A 13088-nucleotide genomic window follows, 5' to 3' on the forward strand; every position below is an offset into this window, starting at 1 on the left:
CAAAAGCCAAGAAATGTGGGTGGCTGGAAAAGGCAAAGAAATGGATTTGCCTCAAGAGAATCCTTTAGAAAGTGATGAAGCACTGCTGACTTCATTAGATTTTAGACCAGTGAGACCCAGTTCAGACATCTAAATTACAGAACCATTGACAATAAATTTGTGGTGTTTTAAGCCACTGACATTCCTTCAGTTCAGTTCAGTTGCTCAGTCGTGTCTGACTCTTTGCAACCTTATGAACTGCAGCACACCAGGCTTCCCTGTCCATCACCAAATCCTGGAGCTTGCTCAAACTCATGTCCATGGAGTCCATGATGCCATCCAACCATCTCATCCCCTTCTCTTCCTGCCCTCAATCTTTCCCAGCATCAGGGTCTTTTCCAATGAGTCAATTCTTTGAATCAGGTGGCCAAAGTATAGGAGTTTCCGCTTCAGTATCAGTCCTTTCAATGAATATTCAGGACTGATTTCCTTTAGGATTGGCTGATTGGATCTCCTTGCAGTCCAAGGGGCTCTCAAGAGTCTTTTCCAACACCACAGTTCAAAAGCATCAATTCTTCGGTGCTCAGCTTTCTTTATAGTCCAACTCTCACATCCATACTTGACCACTGGAAAAACCATAGCCTTGACTAGATGGACCTTTGCTGACAAAGTAATGTCTCTGCTTTTTAATATGCTGTCTAGATAGTCATAACATTCCTTCCAAGGAGTAAGTGTCTTTCAATTTCATGGTTGCAGTCACCATCTGTAGTGATTTTGGAGCCCAGAAAAATAAAGTCAGCCACTGTTTCCACTGTTTCCCCATCTATTTGCCATGAAGTGATGGGACCGGTTGCCATGATCTTAGTTTTCTCAATGTTGAGCTTTATGCCAACTTTTTCACTCTCCTCTTTCACCTTCATCAAGAGGCTCTTTAGTTCTTTACTTTCTGCCATAAGAATGGTGTCATCTGCATATCTGAGGTTATTGATATTTCTCCTGGTAATCTTGATTCCAGCTTGTGTTTCATTCAGCCCAGCATTTCTCATGATGTACGCTGTGTATAAGTTAAATAAGCAGGGTGATAATATACAGCTTTGACGTACTCCTTTCCCAATTTGGAACCCGTCTGTTATTCCATGCCTGGTTCTAACCATTGCTTCTTGAGCTGCATACAGATTTCTGAGGAGACAGGTGAGGTGGTTGTGGTCTGGTATTCCCATCTCTTCAAGAATTTTCCAGTTTGTTGTGATCTACACATCAAAGGCTTTGGAGTAATCAATAAAGCAAAGTAGATGTTTTTCTGGAACTCTCTTGTTTTTTCGATGATCCAATGGATGTTGGCAATTTGATCTCTGGTTCCTCTTCCTTTTCTAAAACCAGCTTGAACATCTGGAAGTTCACAGTTCATGTACTGTTTAAGCCTGGCTTGGAGAATTTTGAGCATTACTTCACTAGTTTGTGAGATGAGTGCAATTGTACTTGCTCTATTACTAATTTATCAGGATTTTTGTGATTATAATGGACCCACATGGGTAATCCAGGAAAATCTCTTCATCTCAAAATCAGTAATCATATCTGCAAAATCCCTTTTGCCATATTCACAGATTCCAGGGATGTGGAAATCTTTGTGAAACTATTACTCTGCCTATCATAAAACTTGATTCCATCCATCTTAACATTTTTTTTTCTTATATTTGTATGCGCTTGCATTTACATAATATCTTTTTTTTTTTTTTTCCATTAAGAGGATCACTTGCTGCCATGAGGTAGAGGTGGTGGTGGTGGTTGTTTAGTCCCTAAGTCATGTCCAATCTTGCAATCCCATGGACCATAGCCTGCCCAGCTCCTCTGTCCATGGGATTCTCCAGGCAAGAGTCCTGGAGTGGGTTGCCTTTTCCTTCTCCAAGGTGGAGGTAGTTGTATCTTAAATTAAAAAAAAAAAAATTTAATGTAATTTTTAAAGGTATTTCCCATTTACAGTTACTGTGATATTGGCTCTGTTCCCCATGTTGTACAATATATCCTTGAGCCTATTTTACACACAGTAGTTTGTACCTCCCTCCCCTCCCCCATATTGCCCTTCCCTCCTCACCCCACTGGTAATGACTAGTTTGTTTCTAAGTCTGTAACTGCTGCTTTTTTGTTTATAATGTCTTGAGAGAATTCCTTAGTCTTTCAGCTCACTAATTTGATCTTTTGTTATGTTTATTCTGTTACTTAATTGGGTTTAAATCTCAATAACCATATTTTTAATTTCCAAGAGCTCTAGTTTTTGTGTGGTTTCTGTGAATACAACCCCTTGTATTTCTCTGAAAATACAAAATATGTTAGTATTTTATTTTCTATATTAAATGTTTGCTTGGGAGCTAATCCTTTTTTTAGTTGGAGTTGATGCTTTATCTGCTGTAGGTTTTTCCTGTTTGAGGACTTATTTCCAGATTATACTTTTAGATTATTAGATACCATAGCAGTTAAATGTTCTGGGTGGGTTTTTCCCCTCTAAGCCAGACTTTTCATTTCTACTGTGAGAATACAAGTCCTGCTTTCAGGAGAGCTGGTTGTTGTAAGAAGGGTAGGAGAGAGACTGCAGGCTGAGAACGGTGTCCTTGGCTGTGCGGTGGAGCACGGAGATTAACACTGGGCTCTAATAGCAGACCATCTGGGTCAGATCCTGGCTCTGCCATGTCCAGCTGTTTGACTCTGGAAAATTTACCCAACTGCTCTGTGCCTCAGTTTCCCACTTTCTAAATACTGTGAAAAGAGTGGTACCTTCCTCTTAAAGTTGTTGTGAGGATTAAATGTCAGTGCACATAAAGCTCTTAAAACAGTTCCTGATGTGTAATAAGATTTCAGTGCATGCTAGCTATTGTTTTGTAGTAGCGTTTTATTTGTGAACATGTGTACTAATGCTTTTATGTTTTAGCAGATGCTGGAGTCAACCACTTCCAACTTTCTTCTGCCAACCATCTACACAGGCTGCTGTACCTTAGTTCACACTATTGCTGAGGTTATTCTTGAGAGGATTCTCCTGGGAAAATCCTCTCCCCTCTGATTTCCTCCCATTTCCACTCTCCAATTAACAGTTTGACGCCATAACATAGGAGAGCTCTTAAAAAAAAAGTGGACTGAGGATTGTCTTTTCACCTTGTTTAATTGCCTTTGCTCTGCAAAAGTTTTTAATTTTAATTAGGCCCCACTTGTTTATTTTTGTTTTTATTTCCATTGCAAGAGGGAGGGGACATGTGCATAGTTATGGCTGATGCGTGTTGATGTATGCACAATATTATAAAGCAGTTATCCTTCAATTAAAAAAAAATTTTTTAGAAGTGGGCTGAATCTACATTTTAAAGCCTCTCCTTCATTCTTGATCCCACTAAAAGGACAGTATATATTTTAAAAAAGAAAATACATTGCAACTCTGGAAATCCAACTGGACCCCACCAGCAGGCCAGGGCAGCAAGGGTTTCTAGGACACATAAGACAGAGGCAAACAGATCAGTCATGAGACCACAGAGTGGAGGGACTGGTAGAGGTGAAAGACAGCCCCCTGAGAAGGGAATTTCCCCAGAAATGCAGAATAATCTCTCTACCAGAGGCGGTGAGAACTGGCAGGATGAGCAGCCTGTGGACAGTTGACTGCAGACCTGGCCCAAGATCAACCATTCAACTTCTGCTCTTGGCTGAAAGCACTGGTGCTGACTCAGGAGACTCAGAAACCTCAAGTTACTAATGGCTATGTGGGGGCAGGCGGGTGGGCGTGGAGAGTCCCTGACATAACATTGTCACTGGACAAAATAAAAGTAATGAATGATATTTTCATCAGTGCCACGCTGATTTTTTTATTTTAAACTTATAATATGCTTAATAGTTTGTGGAGTTAGTCTCCCCCTGCTCATTTTTAAAACTTTCTTAGAGAACTTAGCTTGTTGTCTTTTCCATACCTTTCCTTAAGAGTTTCCGTATCCCCCCAATTTTAAAAATACTGCATAAAGTCAATTCCAACTTAGTTTTGTGAATGAGAAAGAGAAGACAAAATTGCCTCTGGAAACATTTTAAAAACTCAAATGTTGTAAGATTTTGGATTTTTTCCAGGAAAATGGAGCATGCAAAAGTCATACTGCAGTGAAAGGTGACCTCTGACATCATTTACATTGAGTTGGATTAATATACAGAAAATTTATCCTTCTGAAACAAGGTTAAGGTTAACATGCCTTCTGAAGTTTGAGTCCAGGTGGTCACTTCCTGTTAGGTTCAAGTTAAGGTTGTCTAGAGTACTCACAGCCAGAGGTTTCCGCTCTCTTTGGTTAAATCAAGGCGGTATCTGAGTTCAGAGGAATCTTGTAGGTCCCAGAACTGTCTAGGCTTGCCCTTGTTGTTACAACCCTAGCTTGTATCAGATGCTAGTGCTGCTGCTGCTGTCGCTTCAGTCGTGTCCGACTCTGTGCGACCCCATAGATGGCAGCCCACCAAGCTCCTCTGTCCCTGGGATTCTCCAGGCAAGAACACTGGAGTGGGTTGCCATTTCCTTCTCCAGTATCAGATGCAGTTTCTAATAAATTTACTAATGTCCCTGTAATCACTTTGAGAGGAATCCAGTGAAGAATTTTAATGGTGCCAGGTGTCAGTGTGTGTAAGAGAGAGACAGAAAGAATGAGATCAGGCTCTTGAAGGGTTGTAACACATGTACTTGTTTCTAGGGAGATACATTATTAAAGCTCCCTTTCTTTGTTCAGGGGGAAAAAAGACATTTTAATGGCCCTTTTCATTATATTGATGTAAGATAAACAGGCATCGATTTTTGTGAAGGAGAGGCATGAGCAGAAGATCATCCCCCTTTAGGCTTGTAAGGGATGGATGGGACTTTTGCTCTGAAGGCAGAGAGCGTCCGGCTGCCTGCTATTCAAAACTATTAGGCTTAAAGGTTCCCGAGGAGAAAGAAGGTGGTCAAATTTGCACAGAGGCCATGGAGCCCTTTGAGAGTGGTGAGAGAGAGACCCTGATGCTTAGTCTCGATATTGCCACCATGTGTCTGATTTATTGCCTTCTCCAGGGGGATCTTCCTGACACAGGGATGAACCTGCATCTCCTGCCCTTGCAGGCAGATTTTCTTTACCATCTGAGCCACCAAGGAAGTCCATGTATCTGATTCCTGGTGCTCAAGTCTGAGCTCCGTTGGCAGTAAGAACTGCACGGACTCTGAGGAAGCCTTCTGGAGGAGAGAAGCTGGAGCTGGTGCCAGGCAATCTGTCCAGAGCCTGGGTTCATATGGGAACCACTGCCATCCTAGCACATCTTGTGTGTAATGCCCTAAGCATCTTGAATGAGGCCAGTCATACTTCATGCGTTTTACCACAACTGGACTCCACTGCAGGGCTTCCCAGGTGGCGCTAGTGGTAAAGAGCCCACCTGCCAATGCAGGAGACGTGAGAGACATGGGTTCCATCCCTGGGTCAGGAAGATCCCCTGGAGGAGGGCATGCAGTCCACTTCAGTATTCTTGCCTGGAGAATCCTATGGACAGAGGAGCCTGGCAGGATACAGACCATGTGGTCACCCAGAGTCGGGCACGACTGAACTTAGCACGTGTGGATGCATACTCCACTGCTGTCACTCAAGATCTGTAAGTGAAGAGCCCCGTTCTGCTGTGATGTGGCTCAACCACGGCTGAACAGAGTCAGGTGACTGCTCCTTCCTTACCCCCCCACCGCCCAGGCCCACAGAACCACCCTCAGAGCAGCAGTGGGGTGGGGGTGGGGGTGGCGATTCAGGTGGTGCTGGATATGAGCTTATCGAATGTTGGGTTCCCTCTTTAAGAATAAAAGAATATAAGGACTTCTCTGGAAGCCTAGTGGTTAAGACTCTGCACTTCCACTGCAGGGGGTGTGGATTTGATCCCTGGTCAGGGAATTAAGCTCACACGCACTGCATCAAATGGCCAAAAATATAAACAAATTAATACAGTAGGTCCTTGTTAATTATTTTATATGTAGTAGTGTATGTATGGCGGAGAAGGCAATGGCAAGCCACTCCAGTACTCTTGCCTAGAAAATCCCATAAACAGAGGAGCCTGGTGGGCTACAGTCCATGGGGTCGCTACTAGTCGGACAAGACTGAGCGACTTCACTTTCACTTTTCACTTTCACACATTAGAGAAGGAAATGGCAACCCACTCCAGTGTTCTTGCCTGGAGAATCCCAGGGACGGGGGAGCCTGGTGGGCTGCCGTCTATGGGGTCACACAGAGTCAGACACGACTGAAGCGACTTAGCAGCAGCAGCATCAAGGAGCCAGAACCTGTGCCGTCGACGTGGGGCATGAGTGAAATGGCAGCTTGCCCTCTGTCTCCTATTGCTGACAGCCCTTCCTTCAGCTCTCCCATCTCCCACCTCCCCTTCCTCCTCCGGTCAGTAACTCTTCTTTCCTGTTCACCTGATGCCAGCCCCTGGATACCAGCTGTTGGACTGTACTACTATACTCTTCAAGCTACTGTTCTGTAAGATTTAAATTTATTTTTTGTGTTTATGTATTTTTTGTGTGCAAAGTATTATAAACCTGTTGTTGCTGCTGCTGCTGCTAAGTCGCTTCAGTCGTGTCCGACTCTGTGCGACCCCATAGATGGAAACCTGTTACAGTACTATATAACTGGGGCTTCCCAGGTGGCGCTGGTGGTAAAGAACCTGCCTACCAATGAGGGCGATGCAAGAAACGTAGTTTCAATCTCTGGGTTGGGAAGATCCCCTGGAGGAGGGCATGGCAACCCACTCTAGTATTCTCACCTGGAGAATCCCATGGACAGAGGAGCCTGGTGGGCTGCAGTCCATGGGATCTCGCAGAGGCGGACATGACTGAAGTGACTTAGCACACACACATGCTTTATATAGCTGATTGTGTTGCGTACCTGTGCTAACTGTGTTGGACTTAACGGATTAGTTGGACTTACACTCTCAGAATGGAACTTGTTCATATGTAGGAGACTTACTGTATTTTACGAGTAATGGAAATAAGTCAAACTATTGTAACAGCAAGTCTGTCCACTAGGAGAAATGCACTTCCGCAAAGTTTTAAAAATGCAAATACTACCCTTTCTACTATGTTAAGGCCGCTCCTGTGACGTCAGCTGGTGCATTTGTGCTGGTGATGTGACGTTTTCCACTAAGTGCATGGGAGTCAGGCCCATCTCCTGTGCTCCTCTTCCTTCCTGTTTTCCCATTTTCCAGTGAATGCATCTACTGGCGACTCTGTTGTCCATGGAAGGCTCTGGAAAAGTTGAAACTATCTTGCGAAAGCTCCACTTTCTCCTTCCTCTTTACCTCCCATAGCCCAGGAGTTATTAAGCCCCCACTAAATTTATCTGCTAATGTCTTTTCTCTTTTAAAAATTGTTTTCTTTTTGATTGGAGTATTAGTGGGTTTACAGTGTTGTGTTTGTTTCAGATGTACAGCAGTGTATACATATACATGCATCTGTTCTTTTCCAAGTTCTTTCCCCATATAGGTTATTAGAGAATATTGAGCAGACTTCCCTGTGCTAAACAATGGGTCCTTGTTGGTTATCTATTTTAAACATAGTAGTGTGTATCCCTCCTTGTAACCCAGTGTCACCGTTAGACTCCAGAATATTTCAGTGGCCTCAAGCTTTTCCTTTGTGTCTTCCCTTCCTCACCGATGCAGCCAGAGGAGGCCTTTTTAGAGCACAAATGTGATCATGTCTGTGTCTACATGGAAACATTTGCTGCTTCAGCCTGTCATCTCCCACCCTTCTCCTGGCCCTATTCCAACCATGGGGAGCTACCTGCTGCTTCCTGAACATGCTCTCATTTTCATGCCTCCTTACTGTTTCCCTAGACGGGGATGCATTTTCCATCCTTCTTCTACCAGATGAATTTCTCCTCATTTCAAGGCCCAAATGGAATTTTAACTATTATGTGAGGTTTTTCCAAATCCCCTCTAATTTCAGTGAATCATTCCCACATTTGTGCTCCCCTAAAAAGCAGAGACATCACTTTGCCAACAAAGGTCGATCTAGTCAAGGCTATGGTTTTTCCCATGGTCATGTATGGATGTGAGAGTTGAACTGTGAAGAAGGCTGATCGCCGAAGAATTGATGCTTTTGAACTGTGGTGCTGGAGAAGACTCTTGAGAGTCCCTTGGACTGCAAGGAGATCCAACCAGTCCATTGTAAAGGAGATCAATCCTGGGTGTTCATTGGAAGGACTGATGCTAAAGCTGAAACTGCAATACTTTGGCCACCTCATGCGACGAGTACTGACTGGAAAAGACTCTGATGCTGGGAGGGATTGGGGGCGGGAGGAGAAGGGGACGATAGAGAATGAGATGGCTGGATGGCATCACCGACTCTGTGGACATGAGTTTGAGTGAACTCCGGGAGTTGGTGATGGACAGGGAGGCCTGGCGTGCTGTGATTTGTGGGGTCGCAAAGAGTCGGACACAACTGAGCGACTAAACTGAACTGAACTGAATACTTTAGCAAATGGTTCTGTTTCCTCAGTGTGAGCATTTCTGTTGTTCTGGTTTCTGTAATTTTGTGATGTATTTACCTGTTCCCACCATAGGCTGTGAGCATGACTGTGTTCTTTCATATTTATCCTCACCCTCAAACCTGGGGTCTGGCCCATTGGAGGCCTCTGGGAATACAGCCACTACTCTTGGCAGAGTTTCACTTTTATTTCGTATATCCTCACAGCCGGCAGGAGAAAAAGTCTGAGTTGCAAATGGAATCCCAAGACCACTTCTTTTCTTTTTCTTCTTGCTTGTACTCTCCAGGCAAATACCACTAATCGTTTCTTAATTCATTGCTTCCCTTTCTGCTACTCAATTCTATATTCTGTTTTTATTCTTTTTCTAAAACTCTTGCCTCTTATTCTAATACTTAGCTTCTAAGGCTCTTCTCAAATTTTGCTTTTAATAAGAAAACAATTGCTTTCTGGATTATTAGCCTCCCTCTCATTCCATCCCATTTTGAATGGGCTTTATGGTCAGAGAGGCATTGGTAATTCAAGTCCAGGGAAAGTAAGAAATGGTTTTTGACATAGCACAGAATCCACTTAGAGCTGACTTTAAGAACTAAATAAGAGGTAAGCTATTTTCTGAGTTTAAGTAATTTTTAAGTGGCTCATGAAAATAGAAGAGTCTTGGCAGGGAAACCAGATGACTTTGAGTGAGTGGTTAATGGGTGAGAGAGCGTTTGTTGTGTGGGATGGTTGTCATATGAGATTATAATTCAGCTATAGTTACTAGTGATTGAAGAATATCTATGTGGTGAAATATGAGTTGATCGCTTCAGTTCATTTTTCAACGGAGAAATGTCTGAATTTAAACGGACCCCCAGGGAGCTGTAGGAAGCTGTGTCTTCAATAGTTTTTAGTTTGAATGGGGACAACTAACCAGGTCCTGGGTGGTCAACAGAATTATTTTCTTGAAGCCTGGTTCAAGTCTTCATTTCTCTCCTAATGTACCCATTGGATGTGGCGCTTATGCAGTGCTGACTGGGACTCAAAGCAATCAAAAAAGAACAGGGAAAAGAAATATTCTGACCAAATCTGTCAGTCAGTTCTGCTTTGTTTAGATGTTGTCATTATACACAGTTTTAATGGTCAAATGCATCCTTTCTTAGTTTTTTGTCTTAGGAATGTATGGGTAGTACAGAAATGAAAAACTGAAAGCATTCAAAAATCTTTCTCTCTTAATTGCTTTACAGGAAGGAAATATTCTGGAAATGGCAATATTTTAATTTAACCCACACAATTCAGGTTTAATTTTAACAAAACCCAAAAATATTTTTGAAAGCCTATTATATGTAAATTATTGTACTATGTGGTGCTGACAAAAACATAAAGCTGTAACAGGGATTTTGTGAGAGAAAAAAGAAAAAATGAGAAAATGTATGTAAGGGCTGCTTGTAAACAATATGAGAATATTTAAATGTCAGTTGTAATATTCTTGAACAGATGTCCAGTGTCCCAGAACTCATAATCTATGGAGGATATAGATTTCTAAAAACTCAATACTGAGACGGCTGGAATGAGTATATAACCAGATTTTTACAGGAATTATGAAGAATAACAAAGTTCATATATTTAGAAAATTTTGGAAAGGTTTCTTAGAGGTAACATGCAGACTATTTCATAGAAATCACAGTAAAAAGGTATGCTGATACTCTCAGTGTGTTTTTTTTATTTACTTGCTTTCATATCATTCCATCAATATCAGTTTTTAAAAGTACCCAATCAAGAGAAACAAAATTATTTTCTAGGTTATGTTTCTTTTTTTTTTTTTTGGTTGGCAAAGTAATGTCTCTGCTTTTTATTTTATTATTTTTTTTGGTAATTAATTTATTTTTTATTGGAGGCAAATTATTTTACAATATTATATTGGTTGGTTTTGCCACACATTGACATGAATTCGCCCCGGGTCCACATAAGTTCCCCCTCCTGAACCCCCCTCCCACCTACCTCCTCCCTCTATCCTCCCTCTGGGTCATCCCCGCACGCCAGTTTCATAAAACTGCCAAGTTGATTCCTTTGGGAATGTTCCCTCCCCAAAAGGAAAATCAGAAGGATTTTAAGAGTGTGTATTTGTGTTCATTCTGAAAATATTTCTAGACAGTTATACAGATACATGTGTGTATTTTTGTTATATGTATATCATGTGTGTGTGTATGTGTATACATACATCTTTGTCAAAGCTGACCTCTCCACTAGAGAAACATTTTAACCAATATGAAACAGTAATTCTCTTTTTTAAAAATTGAAATGCAGTTGGTTTACATTAGTTTAATGTGTACAGGACAGTGATTCAAAAATGTTTACAGATTATACATCATTTAAGGTCACCTTGTTTATTTAACTTATATGCAGAGTACATCATGAGGAACGCTGGGCTGGAAGAAGCCCAAGCTGGAATCAAGATTGCTGGGAGAAATATTAATAACGTCAGATATGCAGATGACACTACCCTTATGGCAGAAAGTGAAGAAGAACTCAAAAGCCTCTTGATGAAAGTGAAAGAGGAGAGTGAAAAGTTTGGCTTGAAGCTCAACATTCAGAAAACAAAGATCATGGCATCTGGTCCCATGGGAAATAGATGGGAAAACAGTGGAAACAGTGTCAGACTTTATTTTTTGGGGCTCCAAAATCACTGCAGATGCTGATTGCAGCCAGGAAATTAAAAGACGTTTACTCCTTGGAAGGAAAGTTATGACCAACCTTGATAGTATATTAAAAAACAGAGACATTACTTTGCCAACCAAGGTCCGTCTAGTCAAGGCTATGGTTTTTCCCGTGGTCATGTATGGATGTGAGAGTTGGACTGTGAAGAAAGCTGATCGCCGAAGAATTGATGCTTTTGAACTGTGGTGTTGGAGAAGACTCTTGAGAGTCCCTTGGACTGCAAGGAGATCCAACCAGTCCATTCTAAAGGAGATCAATCCTGGGTGTTCATTGGAAGGACTGATGCTAAAGCTGAAACTGCAATACTTTGGCCACCTCATGCGACGAGTTGACTCACTGGAAAAGACTCTGATGCTGGGAAAGGTTGGGGGTGGGAGGAGACGGGGACAACAGAGAATGAGATGGCTGGATGGCATCACCGACTCAATGGACATGAGTTTGAGTGAACTCCGGGAGTTGGTGATGGACAGGGAGGCCTGGTGTGCTGTGATTCATGCGGTCGCAGAGAGTCAGACACGACTGAGCGACTGAACTGAACTGAACTGACTGAAGGTCATAACAAAACGATGGCTATATTTCCCTGTACTATACAGGGACCCTTGTTACTTTTTCATTTTATACATAGTAGTTTGTATTTCTTAATCCCCTGCCCCTCTTCCTTACCCTCTCCCCACGGTGACCTCTAGTTTCTTCTCTATATCTGTGAGTCTGTTGCTGTTCTGTTAATAGATTTGTTTGTGTTACTTTTTAGATTTCACGTGTAAGTGATAACGTTGAGTATTTGTCTTTCACTTAAATGTTGCCTGCTTCTCTGGTTTACCAAAGGCTGAGAAGATAGAAACATCTCCCTATCATAGCTAGTGTTCATTAAGTGTTTATTATTTCTAACCTTTTTCCATGTAATTTATCAAGTTCTCATTAGCAGCTTATGAAGTAGATATTGTGATTATCATTCCCCTTTGATAAAGTGACTGAGTTGGGACTTGAACCCAAGATAAATGGTCCAGGGTCTGTGTTCCCCATCACAATGCTGTATTTCCTCTCTGCAAGTGGTGATTATGCTTAGAGCTCTGTTCTTCCTAGTGCTTAAATCATTCTCTGGATGTTACTTAAGTCACTTGGGGAGACTCAGTTTTCTGTCTGGTTCATTTTTATACTATTTCAAAGGAAAGTAGATGTCAAAGTGAATTTCCATAAAGGGAATCAAGTTTTTGAGTATCATTATAAAAATCAGATGTGTTTACATAAGGAAAAGTATTTCTTAAGAATTAATGCAGCAGTGGAGACATAGACGTAGAGAACAGACTTGTGGACACAGGGCGGGAAGGAAAGGGTAGGGTGAGTGGAGAGAGTGGCATTGAAACATATACGTTGCCATGCTGTATGATGCAGGGAGCTCAAATCCAGAGCTCTGTGACAACCTGGGGAGGTGGGATGGGGTGTGAGGTGGGAGGGAGGTTCAAGAGGGAGGGGAACATATGTATACCTAAGGTTGATTCATGTTGATGCTTGGCAGAAATCAGCACAATATTGTAAAGCAATTATCCTCCAATTAAAATAGATAATTTTTTTTTTAAGTTTTGTTAAAGAGGAGTCTAAAGTTCATTGGAAAAGACTTGGATGCTGGGGAGGATTGAAGACAGGAGGAGAAGGGGGTGACAGAGGATGACATATGTTTGAATGGCATCCTCGACTCAATGGACATGAATTTGAGCAAACTCAGGTAGATAGTGAAGGACAGGGCAGCCTGGCGAGCTGCAGTTCATGGGGTCACAAAGAGTTGGGCAGTTCACTTTAGTCACTGAGTCGTGTCCGACTCTTTGTGACCCCATGGACTGCAGCACGCCAGGCCTCCCTGTCCATCACCAACTCCTGGAGCTTACTCAAACTCATGTCCATTGAGTCAGTGATGCCATCCAACCA

This window comes from Moschus berezovskii, chromosome 10 (assembly GCF_049115385.1).
Source record: "Moschus berezovskii isolate FMDL1 chromosome 10, NW_MosBer_1.0, whole genome shotgun sequence".
In the NCBI taxonomy this organism is placed as follows: Eukaryota; Metazoa; Chordata; class Mammalia; order Artiodactyla; family Moschidae; genus Moschus; species Moschus berezovskii.